The sequence below is a fragment of the Chiloscyllium punctatum genome, unplaced genomic scaffold (assembly GCF_047496795.1).
Source record: "Chiloscyllium punctatum isolate Juve2018m unplaced genomic scaffold, sChiPun1.3 scaffold_63, whole genome shotgun sequence".
NCBI lineage: Eukaryota > Metazoa > Chordata > Chondrichthyes > Orectolobiformes > Hemiscylliidae > Chiloscyllium > Chiloscyllium punctatum.
Window position 1 is genome coordinate 1410049 of NW_027309797.1, and position 6528 is coordinate 1416576.

Consider the following 6528-nt stretch of genomic DNA (forward strand, 5'->3'; position numbering starts at 1 on the left):
GTCTGTTTCTCGCCTTCTGATTCAGCCCCTCTGTTTCAGCCCCTCTGATTCAGCCCCTCTGTTTCTCGCCCTCTGTTTCAGCCCCTCTGTTTCTCGCCATCTGTTTCAGCCCCTCTGTTTCTCGCCCTCTGTTTCAGCCCCTGTGTTTCAGCCCCTCTGTTTCAGCCCCTCTGTTTCTCGCCCTATGTTTCAGCCCCTCTGTTTCTCGCCCTCTGTTTCAGCCTCTCTGTTTCTCGCCCTCTGTTTCAGCCCCTCTGTTTCAGCCCCTCTGATTCAGCCCCTCTGTTTCAGCCCCTCTGATTCAGCCCCTCTGTTTCAGCCCCTCTGATTCAGTACCTTAGTTTCTCGCCCTCTGTTTCAGCCCCTCTGTTTCAGCCCCTCTATTTCAGCCCCTCTGTTTCAGCCCCTCTGTTTCAGGCTCTCTGTTTCAGCCCATCTGTTTCAGACCCTCTGTTTCAGCCCCTCTGATTCAGCCCCTCTGTTTCTCGCCCTCTGTTTCTCGCCCTCTGATTCAGCCCCTCTGATTCAGCCCCTCTGTTTCTCGCCCTCTGTTTCAGCCCCTCTGTTTCAGCCCCTCTGTTTCAGCCCCTCTGATTCAGCCCCTCTGTTTCTCGCCCTCTGTTTCTGCCCCTCTGTTTCAGCCCCTCTGTTTCAGCCCCTCTGTTTCTTGCCCTCTGTTTCAGCCCCTCTGTTTTAGCCCCTCTGTTTCAGCCCCTCCGATTCAGCCCCTCTGTTTCAGCCCCTCTGTTTCTGCCCCTCTGTTTCCGCCCCTCTGTTTCTCGCCCTTTGTTTCAGCCCCTCTGTTTCTCGCCCTCTGTTTCAGCCCCTCTGTTTCAGCCCCTCTGTTTCTCGCCCTCTGTTTCAGCCCCTCTGTTTCTTGCCCTCTGTATCAGCCCCTCTGTTTCAGCCCCTCTGTTTCTCGCCCTCTGTTTCTGCCCCTCTGTTTCTCGCCCTCTGTTTCAGCCCGTCTGTTTCTCGCCTTCTGATTCAGCCACTCTGTTTCAGCCCCTCTGATTCAGCCCCTCTGTTTCTCGCCCTCTGTTTCAGCCCCTCTGTTTCAGCCCTTCTGTTTCAGCCACTCGGTTTCAGCCCCTCTCTTTCTTGCCCTCTGTTTCAGCCCCTCTGTTTCGCACTCTCTGTTTCAGCCCCTCTGTTTCAGCCCCTCTGTTTCAGCCCCTCCGATTCAGCCCCTCTGTTTCAGCCCCTCTGCTTCAGCCCCTCTGTTTCAGCCCCTCTGTTTCTTGCGCTCTGTTTCAGCCCCTCTGTTTCTTGCCCTCTGTTTCAGCCCCTCTGTTTCAGCCCCACTGTTTCTCGCCCTCTGTTTCTGCCCCTCTGTTTCTCGCCCTCTGTTTCAGCCCCTCTGTTTCTCGCCTTCTGTTTCAGCCCCTCTGATTCAGGCCCTCTCTTTCAGCCCCTCTGTTTCTCGCCTTCTGTTTCAGCCCCTCTGTTTCAGCCCCTCTGTTTCTCGCCCTCTGTTTCAGCCCCTCTGATTCAGCCCCTCTGTTTCTCGCCCTCTGTTTCAGCCCCTCTGTTTCTCGCCCTCTGTTTCAGCCCCTCTGTTTCTCGCCCTCTGTTTCAGCCCCTCTGTTTCTCGCCCTCTGTTTCAGCCCCTCTGTTTCAGCACCTCTGTTTCAGCCCCTCTGTTTCTCGCCCTCTGTTTCAGCCCCTCTGTTTCTCGCCCTCTGTTTCAGCCTCCTGGTTTCTCGCCCTCTGTTTCAGCCCCTCTATTTCTCGCCCTCTGTTTCAGCCCCTCTATTTTAGCCCCACTGTTTCAGCCCCTTTGTTTCAGCCACTATGTTTCTCGCCCTCTGTTTCAGCCCCTCTGTTTCCGCCCCTCTGTTTCAGCCCCTCTGTTTCTCGCTCTCTGTTTCAGCCCCTCTGTTTCCGCCCCTCTGTTTCAGCCCCTCTGTTTCAGCCCCTCTGTTTCTCGCCCTCTGTTTCAGCCCCTCTGTTTCTCGCCCTCTGTTTCAGCCACTCTGTTTCTCGCCCTCTGTTTCAGCCCCTCTGTTTCAGACCCTCTGTTTCAGTCCCTCTGTTTCTCGCCCTCTGTTTCTCGCCCTCTGTTTCAGCCTCCTGGTTTCTCGCCCTCTGTTTCAGCCCCTCTGTTTCTCGCTCTCTGTTTCAGCCCCTCTGTTTCCGCCCCACTGTTTCAGCCCCTCTGTTTCAGCCCCTCTGTTTCTCGCCCTCTGTTTCAGCCCCTCTGTTTCTTGCCCTCTGTTTCAGCCACTCTGTTTCTCGCTCTCTGTTTCAGCCCCTCTGTTTCAGCCCCTCTGTTTCAGTCCCTCTGTTTCAGCCCCTCTGTTTCTCGCCCTCTGTTTCAGCCCCTCTGTTTCTCGCCCTGTGTTTCAGCCTCTCTGTTTCTCGCCCTCTGTTTCAGCCCCACTGTTTCAGCCCCTCTGTTTCAGCCCCTCTGTTTCTCGCCCTCTGTTTCAGCCCCTCTGTTTCTCGCCCTCTGTATCAGGCGCTTTGTTTCAGCCCCTTTGTTTCAGCCCCACTTTTTCAGCCCCTCTGTTTCTCGCCCTCTGTTTCTCGCCCTCTGTTTCAGCCCCTCTGTTTCAGTCCATCTGATTCAGCCTGTCTGATTCAGCCCCTCTGTTTCTCGCCCTCTGTTTCAGCCCCTCTGTTTCTCGCCCTCTGTTTCAGCCCCTCTGTTTCTCGCCCTCTGTTTCAGCCCCTCTGTTTCTCGCCCTCTGTTTCAGTCCCTCTGTTTCGCGTTCTCTGTTTCAGCCCCTCTATTTCAGTCGCTCTGTTTCTCGCTCTCTGTTTCTGCCCGTCTGTTTCTCGCCCTCTGTTTCAGCCCCTCTGTTTCTTGCCCTCTGTTTCTGCCCCTCTGTTTTTCGCCCTCTGTTTCCGCCCATCTGATTCAGCCCCTCTGTTTCAGACCCTCTGAATCAGCCACTCTGATTCAGCCCCCCTGTTTCTGCCCCTCTGTTTCAGCCCCTCTGTTTCTCGCCCTCTGTTTCAGCCCCTCTGTTTCTCACCCTCTGTTTCAGCCCCTCTGTTTCTCGCCCTCTGTTTCAGCCCCTCTGTTTCTCGGCATTTGTTTCAGCCCCTCTGATTCAGCCCCTCTGTTTCTCACCCTCTGTTTCAGCCCCTCTGTTTCTCGCCCTCTTTTTCAGCCCCTCTATTTCTTGACCTCTGTTTCAGCCCCTCTGTTTCAGCCCCTCTGTTTCAGCCCCTCTGTTTCTCGACCTCTGTTTCAGCCCCTCTGTTTCTCGCCCTCTGTTTCAGCCCCTTTATTTCTCACCCTCTGTTTCAGCCCCTCTGTTTCAGCCCCACTGTTTCAGCCCCTCTGTTTCAGCCCCTCTGTTTCTCGCCCTCTGTTTCAGCCCCTCTGTTTCTCGCCCTCCGTTTCAGCCCCTCTGTTTCTCGCCCTCTGTTTCAGCCCCTCTGTTTCAGACCCTCTGTTTCAGTCCCTCTGTTTCTCGCCTTCTGTTTCTCGCCCTCTGTTTCAGTCCCTCTGTTTCTCGCCCTCTGTTTCAGCCCCTCTGTTTCTCGCCCTTTGTTTCAGCCCCTCTGTTTCAGCCCCTCTGTTTCAGCCCCTCTGTTTCAGCCCCTCTGTTTCTTGCCCTCTGTTTCAGCCCCTCTGTTTCTCGCCCTCTGTTTGAGCCTCTCTGTTTCTCGCCCTCTGTTTCTCGCCCTCTGTTTCAGCCCCTCTGATTCAGCCCCTCTGTTTCAGCCCCTCTGTTTCTCGCCCTCTGTTTCAGCCCCTCTGATTCAGCCGCTCTGTTTCAGCCCCTCTGATTCAGTCCCTCTGTTTCAGCCCCTCTATTTCAGCCCCTCTGTTTCAGCCCCTCTGTTTCAGGCTCTCTGTTTCAGCCCGTCTGTTTCAGCCCCTCTGTTTCAGCCCCTCTGATTCAGTCCCTTAGTTTCTCGCCCTCTGTTTCAGCCCCTCTGTTTCAGCCCCTCTGATTCAGCCCCTCTGTTTCTCGCCCTCTGTTTCAGCCCCTCTGTTTCAGCCCCTCTGTTTCTCGCCCTCTGTTTCTGCCCCTCTGTTTCAGCCCCTCTGTTTCAGCCCCTCTGTTTCTTGCCCTCTGTTTCAGCCCCTCTGTTTCAGCCCCTCTGTTTCAGCCCCTCCGATTCAGCCCCTCTGTTTCAGCCCCTCTGTTTCTGCCCCTCTGTTTCAGCCCCTCTGTTTCTCGCCCTTTGTTTCAGCCCCTCTGTTTCTCGCCCTCTGTTTCAGCCCCTCTGTTTCAGCCCCTCTGTTTCAGCCCCTCTGTTTCTCGCCCTCTGTTGCAGCCCCTCTGTTTCTTGCCCTCTGTTTCAGCCCCTCTGTTTCAGCCCCTCTGTTTCAGCCCCTCTGTTTCTCGCCCTCTGTTTCAGCCCCTCTGTTTCTCGCCCTCTGTTTCTGCCCCTCTGTTTCTCGCCCTCTGTTTCAGCCCGTCTGTTTCTCGCCTTCTGTTTCAGCCCCTCTGATTCAGCCCCTCTGTTTCAGCTCCTCTGATTCAGCCACTCTGATTCAGCCCCTCTGTTTCTCACACTCTGTTTCAGCCCCTCTGTTTCAGCCCTTCTGTTTCAGCCACTCGGTTTCAGCCCCTCTGTTTTATGCCCTCTGCTTCAGCCCCTCTGTTTCTCGCCCTCTTTTTCAGCCCCTCTGTTTCTCGCCCTCTGTTTCAGCCCCTCTGTTTTGCACTCTCTGTTTCAGCCCCTCTGTTTCAGCCCCTCTGTTTCTCGCCCTCTGTTTCTGCTCCTCTGTTTCTCGCCCTCTGTTTCAGCCCCTCTGTTTCTCGAACTCTGTTTCAGCACCTCTGATTCAGCCCCTCTGTTTCAGCCCCTCTGAAACAGCCCCTCTGTTTCAGCCCCTCTGTTTCAGCCCCTCTGTTTCTCACCCTCTGTTTCAGCCCCTCTGTTTCTCACCCTCTGTTTCAGCACCTCTGTTTCAGCCCCTCTGTTTCTCGCCCTCTGTTTCAGCCCCTCTGTTTCTCGCCCTCTGTTTCAGCCCCTCTGTTTCAGCCCCTCTGTTTCTCGCCATCTGTTTCAGCCCCTCTGTTTCTCGCCCTCTGTTTCAGCCCCTCTGTTTCAGCCCCTCTGTTTCAGCCCCTCTGTTTCTCGCCCTCTGTTTCAGCCCCTCTGTTTCTCGCCCTCTGTTTCAGCCCCTCTGTTTCTCGCCCTCTGTTTCAGCCCCTCTGTTTCAGCCCCTCTGATTCAGCCCCTCTGTTTCAGCCCCTCTGATTCAGCCCCTCTGTTTCAGCCCCTCTGATTCAGTACCTTAGTATCTCGCCCTCTGTTTCAGCCCCTCTGTTTCAGCCCCTCTATTTCAGCCCCTCTGTTTCAGCCCCTCTGTTTCAGGCTCTCTGTTTCAGCCCGTCTGTTTCAGCCCCTCTGTTTCAGCCCCTCTGATTCAGTCCCTTAGTTTCTCGCCCTCTGTTTTAGCCCCTCTGTTTCAGCCCCTCTGATTCAGCCCCTCTGATTCAGCCCCTCTGTTTCTCGCCCTCTGTTTCAGCCCCTCTGTTTCAGCCCCTCTGATTCAGCCCCTCTGATTCAGCCCCTCTGTTTCTCGCCCTCTGTTTCTGCCCCTCTGTTTCAGCCCCTCTGTTTCAGCCCCTCTGTTTCGTGCCCTCTGTTTCAGCCCCTCTGTTTCAGCCCCTCTGTTTCAGCCCCTCCGATTCAGCCTCTCTGTTTCAGCCCCTCTGTTTCTGCCCCTCTGTTTCCGCCCCTCTGTTTCTCGCCCTTTGTTTCAGCCCTTCTGTTTCTCGCCCTCTGTTTCAGCCCCTCTGTTTCAGCCCCTCTGTTTCAGCCCCTCTGTTTCTCGCCCTCTGTTTCAGCCCCTCTGTTTCTTGCCCTCTGTTTCAGCCCCTCTGTTTCAGCCCCTCTGTTTCTCGCCCTCTGTTTCTGCCCCTCTGTTTCTCGCCCTCTGTTTCAGCCCGTCTGTTTCTCGCCTTCTGTATCAGCCCCTCTGATTCAGCCCCTCTGTTTCAGCCCCTCTGTTTCAGCCCCTCTGATTCAGCCCCTCTGTTTCTCGCCCTCTGTTTCAGCCCCTCTGTTTCAGCCCTTCTGTTTCAGCCCCTCTGTTTCAGCCCTTCTGTTTCAGCCACTCAGTTTCAGCCCCTCTGTTTCTTGCCCTCTGTTTCAGCCCCTCTGTTTATCGCCCTCTGTTTCTGCCCCTCTGTTTCTCGCCCTCTGTTTCAGCCCCTCTGTTTCGCACTCTCTGTTTCAGCCCCTCTGTTTCAGCCCCTCTGTGTCAGCCCCTCCGATTCAGCCCCTCTGTTTCAGCCCCTCTGTTTCTGCCCCTCTGTTTCAGCCCCTCTGTTTCTCGCCCTTTGTTTCAGCCCCTCTGTTTCTCGCCCTCTGTTTCAGCCCCTCTGCTTCAGCCCCTCTGTTTCAGCCCCTCTGTTTCTCGTCCTCTGTTTCAGCCCCTCTGTTTCTTGCCCTCTGTTTCAGCCCCTCAGTTTCAGCCCCACTGTTTCTCGCCCTCTGTTTCTGCCCCTCTGTTTCTCGCCCTCTGTTTCAGCCCCTCTATTTCTCGCCCTCTGTTTCAGACCCTCTATTTTAGCCCCTCTGTTTCAGCCCCTTTGTTTCAGCCACTAT